An 18,470-nucleotide genomic window follows, 5' to 3' on the forward strand; every position below is an offset into this window, starting at 1 on the left:
TTGTAGTCTACATAACCAAAATAAATTATTCTCTTAAATGCTATTTTAGAGACTACAAAACAAATAGAATTTCACTATATTACATAAATACTGAACATTTCTATCAATGGAATTTTGGTATTTGTCAATATAACATATTTTTGTTCCTATCTGGGTTTTTAAATCACCCATTTTGTCCATGTTAACAACACAAGGCCTATTACAAATGATATATTATCACCTACATTTAACATTAGGCCTTCTGCAAAATGCTATATTATAGTGATGCCTAAAAGAACATAATTACAATATACGCAATACTATGTCGTTATTTGTTGTAGTCTTAAATACGTAATATTATATTTGCCGTAGTCTTACCTGGGACAAAATGTGTATTAAAAAACCAAGATAGGAACAAAGAAATAGTTAAGTCATTAAAAACACTACATATGTGAAACGGACAAGTTTCATTAAAACAGAGAAAAGTCTATTGAGGCTCCAAAATACATATGTTAACAATTAAAACTGTCCCAAACATTAATGTATTATAATGACTCGAGAAGACAAAGAGAGGAGAATGGGAGTATTGAGGCAAGAGAAACGGAGCAGTATTGAGAAACGGAGTATCAAGGCAAGAGAAAATCTCTCTCTCTCTCTCTCTCTCTCTCTCTCTCTCTCTCTCTCTCTCTCTCTTTTACTTAAACTCAATACTCACCATTCTATAGGTTTATATGATGAAGTCAGCCTCGAGTTTCACACGACTTTGGTCTTCAGTTGACGAAGAGCAGAAGCCGTCAATCTTTTCAGTCCATAACCTATAAAAAAAAGGAAAATAAAATTATTTTCTTATTTAAAAACAACAGAAGAACAATTAAAATATCTTGATATAAAATATTTCTTAATATCTAATATTTAGTTCCATAGTGAAAAAAGATCTCTGCTAATTTTTGTGTGTAGGCCTACTTGGTGAACCGGAATTTCTAATGGGAACTAGAAATAGGCTCCTGCCTTAACACATTATCAATTTTTAACTTCACAAATATCCTTTTGTTATTTCATTAACCTAAATTTAGCCCCATTTCTAAGTCATACCTTTAGCAAAACTAAATTTTCTTTCAACAAATTACACAGGAATTTCAAGTCAAGTTTTTACCTTCTCTATCGTGAAGCAATTGCCTTCAGATGGTTCAGAATACCTAGTAATTGTAGCAGATTGGTGATGGTGGGAGATTTTTGTCTGGTTGCTATTCGCAAACCAACCTAGTAATTGTAGCTACTTCCAGTGCAGCTTTGCTGATCGTGCCGATACGCAAACCCTTTCAACACGTTAAGGTATCCCCACTCATAGAGAGAGAGAGAGAGAGAGAGAGAGAGAGAGAGAGAGAGAGAGAGAGAGAGTGTCTAACACAAAAGTCTAAAGGGTATGTTGATTTTGTTTAACCACAAAGTCTAAATAGTATGTATATCTTGTCTAATTCTAAAGTCTAAATAGTATGTATATCTTGTCTAATTCTAAAGTTTAAATAGTAGGTATATCTTGTCTAATTCTAAAGTCTAAATAGTATGTATATCTTGTCTAATTCTAAAGTTTAAATAGTAGGTATATCTTGTCTAATTCTAAAGTTTAAATAGTAGGTATATCTTGTCTAATTCTAAAGTCTAAATAGTATGTATATCTTGTCTAATTCTAAAGTTTAAATAGTAGGTATATCTTGTCTAATTCTAAAGTCTAAAGAGCATGTAGATCTTGTCTAACACCAAACACTAATGAGTATGTATTTTTTTCTAATCACAAAGTTCAAGGAGTAAACATATTTTGTCTAACCCCAATGTCTAAATATTATGTAGATCTTGTCTAACTCCAAAGTCTAAAGGGTAAGACTATTTTGTCTAACCCCAAAGTCTAAAGATTATGTAGATCTTGTCTAACTCCAAAGTCTAAAGGGTAAGCATATCTTGTCTAACCCCAAAGTCTAAAGATTATGTAGATCTTGTCTAACTCCAAAGTCTAAAGGGTAAGCATATCTTGTCTAACCCCAAAGTCTAAAGATTATGTAGATCTTGTCTAACCCCAAAGTGTAAAGAGTATGTATATTTTGTCTAACTGATTGGTAACGTCTCAGCCTGGCGTTTCCCAGTCGGGGGTTTGAGTCCCGCTCAGACACGTTAGTGCCATTGGTGTCTGCAACCTACTCATCCTTGTGAGCTAAGGTTGGGGGGTTTGGGGGAGCCTATAGGTCTACCTGCTGAGTCATCAGCAGCCACTGCCTGGTCCTCCCTGGTCCTAGTTTGGATGGAGAGGAGGCTTGGGCGCTGATCATATATAATATATGGTCAGTCTCTAGGGCATTGTCCCGATTGCTAGGGCAATGTCACTGTCCCTTGCCTCTGCCATTCCTGAGCGACCTTTAAACCTTTAAACGGCAGGGGCTTGCACCTGCCCAATCAGAATAAGGCCATTGACACCTCAACCAACCATACGAACGAGGCATGTAACACGTCACGACGTTGAAGTCGTTACAGACATTTCATTCTGCAAATGAAATAATCACAACAACATTTCTGGGCTCCACCTGTGCCGCCCCGTGAAATGCTCCTTTTGCATCATTTCTAAGGTATATAACTGCTATGAATTACCAGAGAAAAAAGTTGCATAGGAATGCCAGGGTTGAACCCAGCTCGCTCACCTATATAAGGTGTCGGGATAATACTGTGGCGTGATAAATCACAACCAGAGGTCTCGCGCCATTTAGATATCTCCTCTTCAATATCCCCGTTAAAGCGAGGTGCCGTTCAACACCCACCACTGAATGCTACTACCACCATCTCAACCCACGCCAACTACTGTACGTCACTCCTTTTTCATAGCATCATCACGTCTGTTTGTTGTGCTTTTTTGGCTGTGTTTTTCGGTGTTTTTCTCCTGCTCTAGTGCGAGATGTCGGATTCCCAAGTTTCCTCATCCAAGTTAAGTACTAGATCTATGAGTTTTGAGCTTTTGGAGGTAGCATTGCCCTTATTTTTACTTTTATTAGAGTTTTCGTTTTTTCTCAGTTCCGATGGCCCCGCTCCGCGGTGGCCATGTTGGCTTGCTACCTCCTTCGCTCGTTCTTAACGCCTTGCAATTAGTCTTCTATACTAATTGTTATTCATTTTGAACCTGTTACGCTGGAGTTTTTTACCGATTAACACTTTGCTATTCTGATATTATGTTACGTATCATAGCTTTTGAACTTCAGGTTTGGCTTGCTTGCTACCATTCGAGGCGCGTACCTGGAAGGTTTTATTACCGCGTTATGGTGTTTTTTATTCAAGTTTTTATTTCATATTACCAACTGGTTAAGATTTGACGCCTTTAGTTCGAGTGGGACTGTCGCTTGGCAGTTTTTATTCTAGTTTTGTTATCCTACCGATCGGCATCTACCCGATTTAGAAGTTGTGTTGGCCACCCTGTCCAGCTCGGTACCTACCAGCGCTAGAGGGCTCGGCTTTGTTATTCATTCTTTCCCTGCCATTCCCCCTGGGTCCCTCTCTTACTACCTATATTTAGCTTATGCATGCCTTATAACCTAGTTCGTCATGTTACATTATTTTACTTTATTTTTATTATCCGTATATGATCATTCCGTTTTGTTATCTTGTGGTTCTGTTTGGACAGGTTGGTACTCCTGTCCTTCCTCTGTCCACGCGATCGCCTCGAGCCACCATTGGCTAGTTCTCGCTGGCTCCTCCCTCTCCCTCTATTGGTGTATGGCACCCCATACCCTTATCCCCCTCCAGTGATACCTCACGTCCCTCAGAGACTTTGGAGTCAGCTGTTTTGCTTTATGGGTCGAGTCCTCTCGTTCTCCAGCCTCCCCCCTCCCCTACTCATCCCTCCCTCGGGATACCTACTGACTCCTTCCCTTAGTCTGAACCGAGAACAGCTGTCGAGGTTATAGTCTAGTACGCTCGCTTACATGCCTTGCCGTAGCCCTTTTTCCCCCCCGCCGCTCTGATTGGCCATCGGTCGGCTGGGGGGATTTCGGTTGTGTATTGGGTATTATTCAGCGTGATTCCCTTCGTTACGTACCGTATCCCTCTTGGGTCTCTACTATTATGTAGACTATTTGTTAGTGGGGGAATCGCGTTAGAGCTTTTATTTATTGGTTTTTATTACAGTATATATTTATTGTCTCTGTTCGTTAAGGTCCTTGTGGCTGGCGGGGAGTCATTGGCTCCTCCCTCCCTCCCTTTTCGACTCTTCTACCCCGGTAGGCTGGTTGTGACCCCCGGGTCCACCTCAGTTGTCTCCCCGGAGCCAATAGAATAAGCATGTCACTATTATTTTAATTTTATTCTATACTTCCCCGGTAACAACGGGATAGTATGTCTCCCCTTTGTGACAATACTCTTATTGAATGATCATAACTAATTACGGATTTGTTTTAACACTCTCATTAATTACTACTTATGCTAAGTTTTTTCCATCCCGATTACTATACCGGTTTGGATTGTTATTCTTAGTATTTATCCCGGTTCTATACCGGTTTAAGTTTAGTACCCGGAGCACCCGGGTTCCCCTTGGGATACTAACCTACTATGGGATACTTATGTATCTTTATTATTACAGGTGGTTCGCTGTCAGATGACAGCCTGTGCGGCCGTGCTTCAACAAGCGTGCGGCCACGATGTTTGCAGATCGCATGCTCACTGCGCTGTCCAGGTGGATGATCTGATCGTCTGGCATCCAGACAACTGCGTGGTCTGCTACGGGCTTGTCTCCACGCTTACCGCAGATTCGGTAGGTGTCCCTGTCGTTACTATCTAGATTTACTTCGGATTTAATCTCTGGATTTTCCTTGTTATTTCCATTGTAATCTCTGATCGAATTAAAACATTTAATCTCGGTCTACAAGTTTGTTACACTTCCTTCGACGAAGTCACTTTGTTATTAGTAACGGTTTATTCTCTTTCAGAGCTCTCAGCCTTCCAAGACTTCTGCCTTGGCGACCCTTAAGGTCTGGGTCGAGGGGTTCGCCCGCAACGTCAAGGCGAAGAAACCCTACGTCTTGTCCGAAGAAAGGTGTGCCCTGATATACCCTAACGCTATGAACTCGGCTGCGGTCCCCAAGGATGTGGCGGACACCATCATTACGAAGATCAGCGAGGCTCTGCTCTTGTCTGAGGACCACGAAGTGATGGGAGAAGCGATTGTGGAGGACGTTGCGGCTATCAACTTCGACATTGAACCTATGGCTCTCGAAGAGCCAGAGCTAGGTAGGTGAGGCAGGTGGGTCCCAGGCTAAGATTACTCTCCTTAGCCCGACTTTTCCTACCTCTTCTGCTAATTCTTCTTTACAGGGGTTCTCAGGGAAGCACGAAGCTGATATCAGGCCACGTCCTGTTGTCCCTAAGGTTAAGTCTCTACGGACCCCCTAATTGAAGACCCGCAAGTCTTCCAAATCCCCTAAACCTGTGAAAACTTCATCTGCCAGAGTCCCCAAAGACTCAGCTGTAGCTTCTTCTTCCTCTCATGGGTCGAGAGCGAAGACAGGCTCAAAACTAAGACCCCGGAGGCTTCCTTCGATCTGGAAGCCTTTTCGAGCCGGTTATTGGACCAAATTGGTTCCCTGATGACGTCCCTCACTGAGAGGGTATAAAACCAAGAGAGTCTCGTTGAGAGCCTCATGCGTTTGGAACTGCCGCAACAACAACATGTTATCCCGGATGCCTCTATGCTCCCGGAGTTCGTCAAAGGCAACCCGTGGAGAATGGCCTTGCACTCCCCTTTCAAGGATGGTATGTTAACCATCGAGGGATGTGGCACCCGGCCTATTGAAGATTTTGATTTCTACCCGCCGGGTCTCCAGTTCCCCTTCCCCGGTTTTGCTCGTCTAACAGAGGAGGCTCTTGTACGATTGGATAAAGTTCCTAAGGAGACCGTGATCTACCCGAAGGAACAGTCTCAGTCCACCTGAATCTGGACCCTAAACGAATGGGAGTGTGTTAACACTATGCTAACACCCCATAAAAGCTCCTAAACGATGTTCGTGGTAGACGAGCAAACCCCCACTCCGTGTGTCACAAAGATGATGGACCTCGCTCATCAAGCCATTAACGAGGACAAGCCGTTACCACAACTGCGGGAAATGGACCCGACTTCCCTCCTGTTCCCGGGAGACCACGAGTGCTGGACTAACGCCCCAGCCACGTTCACAGCGGGTAAGCTAAGCGCTGACTGTGCTTCCACATAGTTCAGTGAACGACTTCCCAGGCTTCCTGAGTCCTTGATACGTCTCGAGTTTGAAGTTCGGGCCCGGTTGAGTAGATCCATGAACTCTCTAATGTACGAAGAGGAACCCCTTTTTAAGGTCCTGACAAAGTCATTGCTTCAGACCTTGCTGTCTGATGCCTACGACTTCCTTGCGGCCAAACGTCGTTGCCGTAAACACGTCCTGTCTGAGGCCACTATCAGACATGAGCCTAACAAGCTCATTAAAGCCCCAATCTGGGGCCCTGACTTATTCCCGGAGGATCTCGTCAATAACGTCCTCAGCGAGGCTGCCAGAGTCAATCAGAGCCTCAAGGTTCGGTAGGGCCTAGTCCTCAAACGCAAGTTCGAGCCTGCCAGCAACCAATCTCAAGGTAGGAAGAGGCTGAGACCTCTCCAATCCTTCCAAAACCGGCAGTCGCAACAACTAGTTCAGACTATCCCGGTAACGCCCTCCACTTCAAAAGGACAACCCCAACAGCAATATGTGTTGGTTCCTCAGGCCCAGGTAGCAACTACCACTTATGCTACTTCCCCTGCCTTTAACCCCAATCATGAAACCCAGGGCGCGTTCCAGGGTTACCAACGCGCCAGAGGCTCTGGTGCGAGAGGGACTTTCGCAACAGAAGTAGCGGAAGGACCCTTTCTCGAGGCCGAGGAGGTAAATCCGCAGGGAATCATTGAGAACTCTCGGGTAGGAGGAAGACTCTACACCTTTCGAAACTGTTGGACGTTCAGCATAATTTCCAAAGGTCTGGGGTGGAGTTGGATAGAAGGGCCCCCTCCACTAACCAGTTTCCATCAACTTCCAACGGAGGAGCTAGTCTTATATGCAAACGATCTATTACAAAAGAATGCAATCAAAGAGGTAAAACTCTTGAAATTTCAAGGTCGCTTGTTCAGCGTGCCAAAGAAAGACTCGGACAAGTGAAGAGTAATCTTGGACCTGTCTCATCTGAATTCTTACATTCGGTGCGACAAGTTCCATATGCTAACCGTCTCTCAGGTGCGGACCTTACTTCCCCGTGGGGCCGTCACCACCTCTATAGATCTTACAGATGCTTACTATCACGTTCCGATAGCAAGGCATTTTCGTCCGTTTCTAGGCTTCAAACTAGGCAACCAAGCTTATGCATTCAAAGTAATGCCATTCGGACTCAACATAGCACCCAGGATATTCACCAAACTGGCAGAGACGGTAATCCAAGAATTTCGAACCCAAGGAATTCAAATAGTAGCTTACCTAGACGACTGGCTCATTTGGTCAGACAGCGTCGAGAACCGCCTCACGGCAACAAACAGAGTAATAAAATTCCTACAACAGTTGGGGTTCCAGATCAACTTTAAGAAATCTCGCCTAGTCCCAAAGACCAAGTTTCAATGGCTGGGATTACAATGGGATCTACATTCCCACACGTTACGTCTCCCAACAGCCAAGAGGACAGAAATAGCAAAGAACACAAAACGTTTTCTCAAGGACAAATTGACGTCCAGGAGAAATCAAGAGAGAATCCTGGGTGCCCTGCAGTTTGCCTCGGTAACAGATATTGTACTGAAGGCCAGACTGAAGGATATAAACCGAGTATGGCGCTCCAGGGCAAACGAGAAATATCGAGACAAAAGAGCTCGACTTCCACCAATTCTGAGGAGAAGACTTCAGCCATGGACAAAGGTAAAAAATCTGGCAAAATCCGATCCTTTACAATATCCACCTCACAGACGCCTCCTTGACAGGCTGGGGGGATACTCCCAGTACAGGAAAGTCCAAGGACTATGGTCGACAGTATTCTGCCAACTCCATATCAATGTCTTAGAGGCCATGGCGGTATTCCTAACCCTAAAACGACTGGCTCCAGCCAGGAACCAACATATCAGATTGGTTCTAGACAGCGAAGTCATAGTCCACTGCATAAACAGAGGGGGTTCCAAGTCAAGTCACATCAACCATGTGAGTGATGTTAGCAATATTTTCCATGGCAGCATCAAATCAGTGGCATCTGTCAGCAGTCCATCTAGCGGAAGTACGAAATGTAATGGCGGACTCACTTTCGAGGACGACTCCGCTGGAGTCGGAGTGGTCACTGGACCGGAAATCATTCAAATGGATCCTGTCTCAGGTCCCGGGTCTCCAGATAGACCTGTTTGCAATAGAGTCCAACCACAAACTAGAGTGCTACGTAGCCCCCAACCTGGACCCTCGGGCTTACGCCACAGACGCAATGTCATTGGACTGGAACACTTGGGAGAGAATTTATTTATTCCCTCCAATAAATCTGTTGATGAAAGTGTTGGACAAACTCAGGACTTTCAAAGGCCAGGTTGCTCTAGTAGCCCCTAACTGGCTCAAGAGCAATTAGTTTCCCCTGCTGGTGGAACTGGGTCTCCACCCTCGACAGATACCCAATCCAATACTAACACAAATAGTACAAACTCGCAATGTGTTCGCTTCCTCAAAGATTCAGAGTGCCCTAACTTTATGGTCTCCATGAAATTTGCAGCTCAGAGAGGTGCAGATATTGATCCTCAAAATACCCTATTTCTAGAATCGGATAAAAGGGAATCCACCCAACGACAGTATGATTCGGCTGTTAAGAAACTTGCAAAATTTGTAAGGGACTCAAAGGTTGAGATGATGACTATGAATCTGACAGTAACCTTCTTTAGAATTCTATTTGAATCAGGCCTAGCGGCCAGTACTATTACTACAATTAAATCAGCCTTGAAAAAGATTTTCCATATTGGTTTTAATATTGACCTTACAGATTCATACTTCTCATCAATCCCGAGAGCCTGCGACAGATTGAAACCATCAACTCGCCCTAGCTCAGTTTCCTGGTTTCTGAACGAGATCCTTAAGTTGGCTTCTGATACTCTTAACGAGTCTTGTAATTACATTCCATTATTAAGGAAAACCTTGTTCCTAATGAGCCTAGCTTCTGGCGCCAGAATATCAGAACTTTCAGCCTTGACTAGAGATCCAGGTCATATTGAATTTCTCTCGTCAGAGGAAGTCCTACTTTCCCGACAAAAGGTTCTTAGCGACGAATGAGGACCCCCAGAACAGATGGTCCCCCTGGAAGATTGTTCCACTTCCTCAGGATCCATCTTTATGTCCAGTAAACACTCTGAAAGCCTATTTAAATAGAACTTCCATTAAGCCCTCAGGGCCCTTATTTATTAGAGAAAATGGAGGAACCATCACCCTGAAAGGAATCAGACAGCAGATTCTGTATTTCATTAAACAGGCTAACCCTGAATCATTCCCTCACGTTCATGATATACGAGCCGTAGCTACATCTATTAATTACTTTCACCACATGAACTTTGATGAACTTACAAAATATACAGGCTGGAAGTCTCCAACAGTTCTTAAACGCCACTACTTAAAACCTTTGGAAGCCCTAAAATTTGCTACAGTGGCAGCAGGGAATGTGGTTCCTCCTGAAAGTAATGATTCATAATCAGGTCTTGCTCTATCCTACTTCCTTCTACCTGCCTTACTTATTGTCCCTACTTTAGTTTTGGTTTTGTTTTACACCTGAGATGCACCCTTAAAGTGCACTCTTTTTTTATCATGTCTGTAAATAGCCTTACTCTCCCACAAGTTGAATTTTGTTTGTATTTACCTTCAGGATTGTAAATTACCATTTGATCTCACAACTTATTATTGTACATTGCTTTTTCCTTGTCCTTCCATAGTTTGGAAGTTTTTTTGCTGTATTTGTTACTTATCCCTCTATCCTTCCTTATAAGGAATGGCTCATTCACTGGGTTTCAGTATCCCTATTTCCTTTTGTATTAAACCATGTTTTTTTATATTTTGTCTTTAATTTACTTTCCCCTCAGGTGTTTGTTCCAAGTTTTGGGACCATTTCTCTTGTACTATTTCACGGAGCGGCACAGGTGGAGCCCAGAAAAGAAATTTTGACGAAGGAAAAATCTATTTCTGGGCGAGAGACCTGTGCCGCCCAGTGAACCCTCCCTCTACTTCCCTCCCAGAATGGGCCCAAACTTGGGTGCTATGAGGAGTGACGTAGTTGGCGTGGGTTGAGATGGTGGTATTAGCATTCAGTGGTGGGTGTTGAACGGCACCTTGCTGTAACGGGGATATTGAAGAGGAGATATCTAAATGGCGCGAGACCTCTGGTTGTGATTTATCACGCCCTAGTATTATACCGACACCTTATATAGGTGAGCGAGCTGGGTTCAACCCTGGCATTCCTATGCAACTTTTTTCTCTGGTAATTCATAGCAGTTATATACCTTAGAAATGATGCAAAAGGAGCATTTCACTGGGCGGCACAGGTCTCTCGCCCAGAAATAGATTTTTCCTTCGTCAAAATCCCTTTCTTGTCAGAGCTGAAGCTGGCTTACAGGGACATTGCAGTGCTCTCTATCCAAAGCAGGATCTGTTCTATCAGAAAGCAAAGCTGACCAGAAATGGTATTTCCTTGTTTCAGGTACTATCCTACGGTGGTAGTGTCGTTTAACACCACAGACTGGTTCGACAGAAAAGGTTGAGAATATGCTTGGAAGGCAAGATAGGTCATTTGAACGCTAGTATGTTGATGCGGCAATTCCAATCATCGGATTATGGACCTAACACTCTTGTGTTGTAGCCAGTAAAGCTCCGCAACCTTAATGAATCAGCGAAGACCATAAGTTCAGAAGGGGTGAACGGAAAGTCTGCACTCTAGCGGAGGTTGGTGTCAGAAAACCACCATTCAGGATCTGTCTTTGATCTCCTCTATCGGAATACTATATCAGGAGGGACCTTGTTTTGCAGCTTGAAGGCCTTGTGTTGTCACTATTGACAGCATCCTAAGTTGACTGTTCGTAACTAGGTGCTAGGAGGAGACTAGGTGTCTCAAAACTCCTTGCCACCAATGGATTGACATGAGAATTGTCTTACAACAGGAAAGCTAGCTCTCGCAACATCATAAGGCAATCTAGCAACCAGGGATACTTTCCCTCGTACTGCCTAAATTCAAGCCTAAGTATGCCAAGATCTGTTTGGGGCTTAAGCAGAAACCAGGGAGAAGATCCTGGTGAACCCCTGTTGGGCTGTTGATGTCCCGTGCCACAGCACCCTGAACTGGTATTGTTCACTACCACCAAGTGAAGGTACTATACTCTCAAAAGGAGGACAGACCGGGATCTGGAGGTACACAAACCTGAGTACCCGCTTACGTTTGTATTGTGTACAATTGATTTACCTTTCACCTACTTCTTTACTTTGGACTGTGTTTACTGGAAGAAATATGGCAAATTCGTAGATAATTTGTATTTTTCCTAACCATACAAACCTTAGCTATTTAAATCGGGTATTACTTTCGGCGTAGCTCAAATGACGAGCCATTAGAATTTTAACGAGGGTTTACTACCCCCTCGCTAGTTAACGAGGGGGTAGGGGAGGGGTAGCTAGCTATCCCTTCCCCCCTCACATAACGGTGATTAGGTCACTTTGCATAGAGGTAGGACTTCCCGGGGATAGGGCTGGCGGGGCAAGTTTGGTTAAATAGCTAAGGTTTGTATAGTTAGGAAAAATACAAATTATCTACGAATGTCATTTGTTCCGTAACTGGAATACAAACCATGCTATTTAATAGGAGTGACTCACCCATTAGGAAGGGTGGACGTCTTAGCCAGTCTGGCTTTAGGCTTTGCCTGGGGGCTCGTTATTTGAGTGTGTAAGCACCCAAGAAATAAGGAGTCCCTGCACCTCGCTAGAACCTTGCTACGCAAGGACTGCAGCCTACACAAGCTGTGTGTGAAGGTATGAAGAAGTGTGACTCGTCCTAGGAAGTTGTTCTGAAGTTCTTTAGATGGAAACTTGTAGACTAGGACTTACCCAATACCACCTCGTCAGGGTATGGGGACGTAACAGTATTAATCTTAACACTAGGAACACAAGGGAGCATGGTTTACCTGCAGTGGTTTGAGGTCAGCTATGCAGAGAACCCAGGATGCTGCTTTCCCCAAGAGAGGGGATGATGAAGAAAAGAATAAGGGCCAGTCAAACCTTTTCATTCATGCAGACTAAAACCGGGTAACAATGCCCTCAACCTTCTGCTACTTGTCCAATAAGGAGCTTGAGGTTTTAAACTAGCTGTTGTGCAGCCACCACAGGGCCGATAGCGAACGTATCGAGTCTCCTGTGGGTCTCGTCTTGCAGGTAGTGGGATGTGAATGTTGTTTGACGTTTCCACACCCCAGCTTGAAGAACCTGCGCCACTGAAAAATTTCTTTTGAAGGCCAGGGACGTAGCTATGCCCGACATCATGTGCTCTAGGGCGACGTGACAGAGGAGGGTCTGGATTCAAGGCCAGGTCAATGACCCTACGAATCCATGCAGAGATGGTGTTATTGGTTACCCTCCTCTTAGTCCTTCCTGTGCTGACAAATAGTGCCGGCACATGAGGACAGGCTGCAGCTGTTCTTTTGAGGTACAGCCTCAAGCTCCTTACTGGGCTTAGTAAGAGATGGTCTGGGTCATCTGTTACAGTACGGAGACGAGAAATCCGGAAGGAGTCGAATCGAGGATCCGCCACTCCAGGATTCTGAGTCTTAGCAATAAACTCAGGGACAAAGCTGAACATTACCTCCCCCCAACCCCTTGAATGGGCGATGTCACACGAGAGACCATGAAGTTCGCCGACTCGCTTGGCCGAGGCCAAAGCTAGCAGGAATACCGTCTTCCAGGTTAGGTGGCAATCTGATGCCTGGCGTAATGGTTCATAGGGAGGTCTCTTAGGAGACCTGAGAACTCGAACCACGTTCCATGGGGGAGGTCTCACTTCCGTCTGAGGGCAGGTAAGTTCATAACTACGTAAGAGTAGAGAAAGTTCTAGCGATGAAGAAATGTCCACTCCTTTCAGCCTGAAGGCTAGACTTAAGGCTGAGCGATAGCCTTTCACTGCCGAGACTGAAAGGCGCATTTCTTCACGCAAATACACGAGGAACTCCGCTATTGTTGGAATAGTGGCATCGAGTGGAGAGATACCCCTTCCACGACACCAACCACGGAAGACTTTCCACTTTGCCTGGTAGACTGCTGCTGAAGACTTTCGCAGGTGTCCAGACATCCTGACAGCAACTTGTTGCGAAAATACTCTTTCAGAGAGATGCTGGATGGTCTCCAAGCGTGAAGTCATAGTGAACCTACGGCTTTGTGGGAAAAGTTGGCATGTGGTTGTTTGAGTAGATTGTGTCATGGAGGGAGTTCTTTTGGTAGCCCTGTTAGGAGTTGCAGAAAGTCCAGGAACCATTCCGCGTGATGCCATAGCGGAGCTATGAGGATCATTGAAAGATTGATCGATGTTCTGGTCTTGTTGAGTACCCTCCTCATCAGACAGAACGGGGGAAAGGCGTAAACGTTGATGTTGTCCCACCGTTGTTGGAAAGCATCTTGCCAGAGAGCCTTGGGGTCTGGGACTGGGGAACAGTACAGCGGGAGCCTGAAGTTCAGGGCCGTTGCGAAAAGGTCTACAGTCGGAGAACGCCAAAAAGTCTGGACTTTGTTGGCTACTAGATGATCCAAAGATCACTCGGTACTCACTATCTGTGATGCTCTGCTCAGCTTGTCGGTGAGCACATTCCTTTTGCCCAGAATGAAGCGTGCCGATAGTGGTATCGAGTGGATTTTGGCGCATCTCAGTATCTCTACTGCTAGATGGGATAGTTCCTGCGAAAAAGTACCTCCTTGTTTGTTGATGTAGGCCACTACTGTGGTGTTGTTGCTCATCACCACCACAGAGTGACTTGCCAAGTACTGTTGGAACTGTTGAAGGGCCAGAAAGACGGCCTTCATCTCTAGGAGATTTATATGGAGGTACTTTTCTGTCTCTGACCAGAGGCCTGAGGTCGTGTGGTGCAGCACGTGGGCCCCCCTCCCTTTTTTTGAAGCGTCCGAAAACAGCATCAAATCCGGGGGGAGGACAAGAAGGTCCACTCCTTTTCGTAGGTTCTCGTCTGCCACCCACCACTGGAGATCCGTCAGTTCTGCAGATCCCATGGGGATCTGGATGTCCGGGGAGTCGTACGCTTGATTCCACCGGGACTTGAGTCGCCACTGGAGGGATCTCATCCTGAGGCGACCGTTGGGAACTAGACGAGCCAGAGATGAAAGGTGACCGAGGAGACGTAACCACGATTGGGCTAGAAGTTCTTTTCATCTGAGAAAAGGCCTTGTGACCTTCCTCAGCCTTGCTATCCTGTCGTCTGATGGGAAGGCTTTGTAGAGATTGGTGTCAATAATCATGCCTAAGTATAACAGTCTTTGAGTGAGAAGCAGTGAAGACTTCTCCAGATTTACCATGATCCCCAAATCTTGGCAAAGTCTCAGAAGTTTGTCTTGGTGTTGAAGAAGGGAGGACACGAGTCTGCTAGGATTAACCAGTCGTCCAGCTAACGGAGGAAACGGATGCCAATCCTGTGTGCCCAAAATGATTCTAGGGTGAACACTGGTGAAGACTTGTGGTGCTGTGGAGAGACCGAAGCACAGCACCTTGAACAGATACTATCTGTTGTCTAGGCTGAATCTTAAGTACTTCCTTGAAGACGGATAGACTGGGATCTGGAAGTACGCGTCCTTTAGGTACCAGTGTGCACATGAAGTCTTGCGGTCTTACTGCTAGTCTAACCGTGTCCGCCGTCTCCATGCTGAACGGAGTTTGTTTGACAAACTTGTTCAGAGCTGAGAGGTCAATGACTGGTCTCCAGCCTCCAGACACCTCCTTTACAAGAAGAGTCGACTGAAGAAGCCTGGAGATTCGTCGAGGACCTCTTGGAGAGCGCCCTTCTTCAACAGGGTCTGGACTTCTGCCCGAAGGGCTTGCCCCCTTGCTGATCCCATGGCAAGGGAGTTTAATGACACTGGATTCGTCGTCAGGGGAGGTAGAGATGTTATGAACGGGACGCGATATCCTAGACTGATCACGGAGATTGTAAAGGAATCGGCCCCGAGTTGCTTCCACCTGTTTGAGCAACTTTGTAGGCATCCCCCCACTGGTGGACATGCAGGGGGACTGCCTATCCTAGCGTTTGCGGCCTCGGCTGCTCCCTCTAAGATTCTTGCCTCCCCTGGAGGACTTTTTGCCTTTCCTTTCTTTGATAGGAAAGGGCTTAGACACCAAGGTCTTCGCTGCTGTCATCGTTCTAGCAGTCTTGACTGGACGGGACTGCTGTGGTGCTGCAGGCTAATAGGGCTTGGATGTTAAAGCCCTATGAAGGAGGGAGTCTTGATGTGACTTCCTCTCAGCGGCATGTTCCACATCCTTAGGCTCGAACAAGATGGATCCCTCTAGAGAGGAATGTCTGAGCCTATTGACCTCGGTGCTAGGGACCTTCTGATGGAATCTCTCAGCTACTGCATCCCGACGTTTCAGAATGGTATTTTCCCACAAGTTCGAGACTTGGTGGGCCAGAAACTCGATCGTGCGAGTACCTGAGAGAAGAAAGGTCTCCATAGCTTTCCTGGTACGTTCTTTAGAGAAATCCTCAGAACGTATCAGGATACCTAAGGTCCCTAACCAGATAGAGCCAAAAAATGGCTTGCATAGCACACTTCGCAACTTTCTCCTGGTTAAGGATCTCGGTCGCCGAGAATGAGACCTGCCGGTTGGAGAGTCTCTAAAGAGGGACTCCCCTGGTAAGCTCTTCCAGCGAGTGGTGAAGAGGAAGAGCTAAACAAGGCTCCTCAAGGATCTCGAAGTACCTCCTCTGCTGTACGCGAGAAGGTGGGAGGAGGTTGTTGGTGGCACTGGAACAGTTGGAGGAGGACATCTCTGAGAGCTGTAGAGAGATCTTGTCCCTGGTACTCTTAACCCCCTGAGACTAGGGCAGTGCTGCACTGGTCGGTTTCTGAGTACCAAAGACACGGTCCAAGACCGTGTCCTTGCCCTCTCGAGGAGGGATCTCTGGGTCGGAAAACCCGTTGAGAGCCCTCATTAGAGTCTGAACTTGCCAAAACGCATGTTCTGACTCTTGCTGATCTCCTCCTGATGTAGGACTTGCAGCGAAGTCTCCTTCTGTCCCCAAAGGCTCTTCTTGGGGAGAGTCGAGGATGTTCTCCGAGTGGCTAGCTGGCTCCATCCTAGTCCTAGTAGAGGACTTCGGCAATGTTTCGGAGTCCTTAGATTCCTTCCTGGGAAGGATGTAGGACTCCAACATTGACGAGGATGGCATGTTCCTTTCAATCCTCGCCTGAGAAAACATCTCGGCGCGAGGAGAGGTTTGCATCATTGGTGCGATGGGGGAAAGTCTCTCCTCACGTGATTCCCCTGGGGACTGGAAATCTTCGTCCGAAAGGGAAGGAGAAACAGTCTGGGAGAAAGAACGAACCTGCCTCGAAGGTCTGCGTGGAGTCAGTTTTTCCCTTGGGGAAGTTGCCGCGTCTGGAACTCCTCTTTTTCTCTTCAAAGGGGTAGAAGCAGCCATGGATCTGTGCCCTAATTCAGAGAAGACAGGCTTGAAAGCCTGTGTTACGGCTCTGATCAGTGCACCGAACCAGGGCTGTTGGCTGACAGACGCGCTTGTCAGACATACCCCTTGAATGGACAGGAATTGAATGATCCCTGGGAGGAGTTCTCATCATTGGTGGGTTCACCTGAAATGGCTTTGGGATCCTGGACCCCTCTAGATGTTTCCATTCTCCTACAATGCGTGGTGGTATGCACTTGCGGGGAGGGGAATGAGGCGATGGCGACCTTGCCGTGCATAGTTCAGCTGTCTCGCGCCAGGCAGAGTAACGGTGCTCGTGCCAGGGAGAGTAACGGGGCTCGCGCCAGGGAGGGTAACGGTGCTCGCGCCAGGGAGAGTACTGGGGCTCGCGCCAGGGAGAGTACTGGGGCTCGCGCCAGGGAGAATAACGGTGCTCGCGCCAGGGAGAGTACCGGGGCTCGCGCCAGGGAGAGTACCGGGGCTCGCGCCAGGGCGAGTAACGGTGCTCGCGCCAGGGAGAGTAACGGGGCTCGCGCCAGGGAGAGTAACGGGGCTCGCGCCAGGGAGAGTAACGGGGCTCGCGCCAGGGAGAGTACAGGGGCTCGTGCCAGGGAGAGTACAGGGGCTCGTGCCAGGGAGAGTACAGGGGCTCGTGCCAGGGAGAGTAACGGGGCTCGCGCCAGGGAGAGTAACGGGGCTCGCGCCAGGGAGAGTAACGGGGCTCGCGCCAGGGAGAGTAACGGGGCTCGCGCCAGGGAGAGTAACGGGGCTCGCGCCAGGGAGAGTAACGGTGCTCGCGCCAGGGAGAGTACCGGGGCTCGCCCACGGGAGACTGCTGGTGCACGCGCAAGAGTATTCGCGAGCGCGCGGACGCACAGGATCAAGGCATTGAGTGCGCAGGCGCCCGGGTGAGAGTTCGCGCGTGCCTGTACCAGTCGTAGGGCGCGCGCGCTCGCAGGAGAAAGATCCCTAGCGCGCAGGAGAGTGCTGGCGCGCAGGAGAACACTGGCGCGCAGGTGAGTGTTGGCGTGCAGCTGGGTGTGAGCGCGTAGGCTTAGGCTCAGGCAAGGCCTGGCGCGCAGGAAAACGTGGGCTCGTGAGGGCGTGCATAGCACATGATGGAGCTGTGCTCCTGTTGGGATGTATGAGCATGTTGGCGCATACGCCCTTGATGCCCTGTGTTAAGGTTTATTGATGGGGCCTGACAAGCTACTAGAGCGCGTTCGTCAGGTTTCGTTGGCGCATAGCGCCTATTTGGGTGGCGCGCCTTAGCGTACTCAGATGAAACCTTGTTAGGTTTATACAGGAAGGGTGACGGCACATCGGCAGGTCTGTCGGGTGGAAGGTCGACGTGTCCTTTAGAAGGACAACCTTCCACCGAAGGAGATCGTGAATGATCTGCAAAAAGGTCCAGGACCAATGCAGGAACAGTGATCGGTGATTGTTCTTGAGGCTCCTCTGCGGGGGACTGCATCGAAGATGTTGAACCGACGAGGCGCCTCCTCACCGCAGGTGAAGGAAGGCGAGCCTTGCGACGAATGCGCCCTCTGGGGGCCGTAGGGTCAGCGAGCTGACCTTCTGCAGTTCTCCGAAGAGGAGTCTCTAAGTGAACTCCCGAGGGGAAGAAACACTAGCAGGAGAGACTGACGGACTTAGTTTCTCCCTCGTAGGCTGAACAGAGAAGGGAGAAACTAAGCCATCAGCTACTGTAGGGTTTGAAGAGGCAGAGGTGATGGGTGATACCACATTGGATGCCTCTGATACCACAACATCGACAAGAGACAGAGGATGAACCTCT

The 18,470-nt window shown here is 47.3% G+C and overlaps 1 protein-coding gene and 1 long non-coding RNA gene across 4 annotated transcripts in view; one reads left to right on the forward strand and one right to left on the reverse strand.

Annotated features, from left to right (window-relative positions):
* The window catches only part of LOC137633404 (elongator complex protein 2-like), a 273,506-nt gene that overhangs the window by 151,636 nt on the left and 103,400 nt on the right, over nt 1-18,470 (forward strand). The gene's annotated exons all lie outside the window — the stretch shown is intronic.
* Nucleotides 1-18,470, reverse strand: part of LOC137633405 (uncharacterized) — a 360,609-nt gene that overhangs the window by 84,893 nt on the left and 257,246 nt on the right. For both annotated transcript variants that reach the window (XR_011042196.1, XR_011042195.1), the window contains one exon: nt 695-794. This is a non-coding gene — a long non-coding RNA (uncharacterized lncRNA). The remainder of the gene's footprint in view (nt 1-694; nt 795-18,470) is intronic.

The sequence above is a fragment of the Palaemon carinicauda genome, chromosome 43 (genome assembly GCF_036898095.1).
Source record: "Palaemon carinicauda isolate YSFRI2023 chromosome 43, ASM3689809v2, whole genome shotgun sequence".
Taxonomy (NCBI): Eukaryota; Metazoa; Arthropoda; class Malacostraca; order Decapoda; family Palaemonidae; genus Palaemon; species Palaemon carinicauda.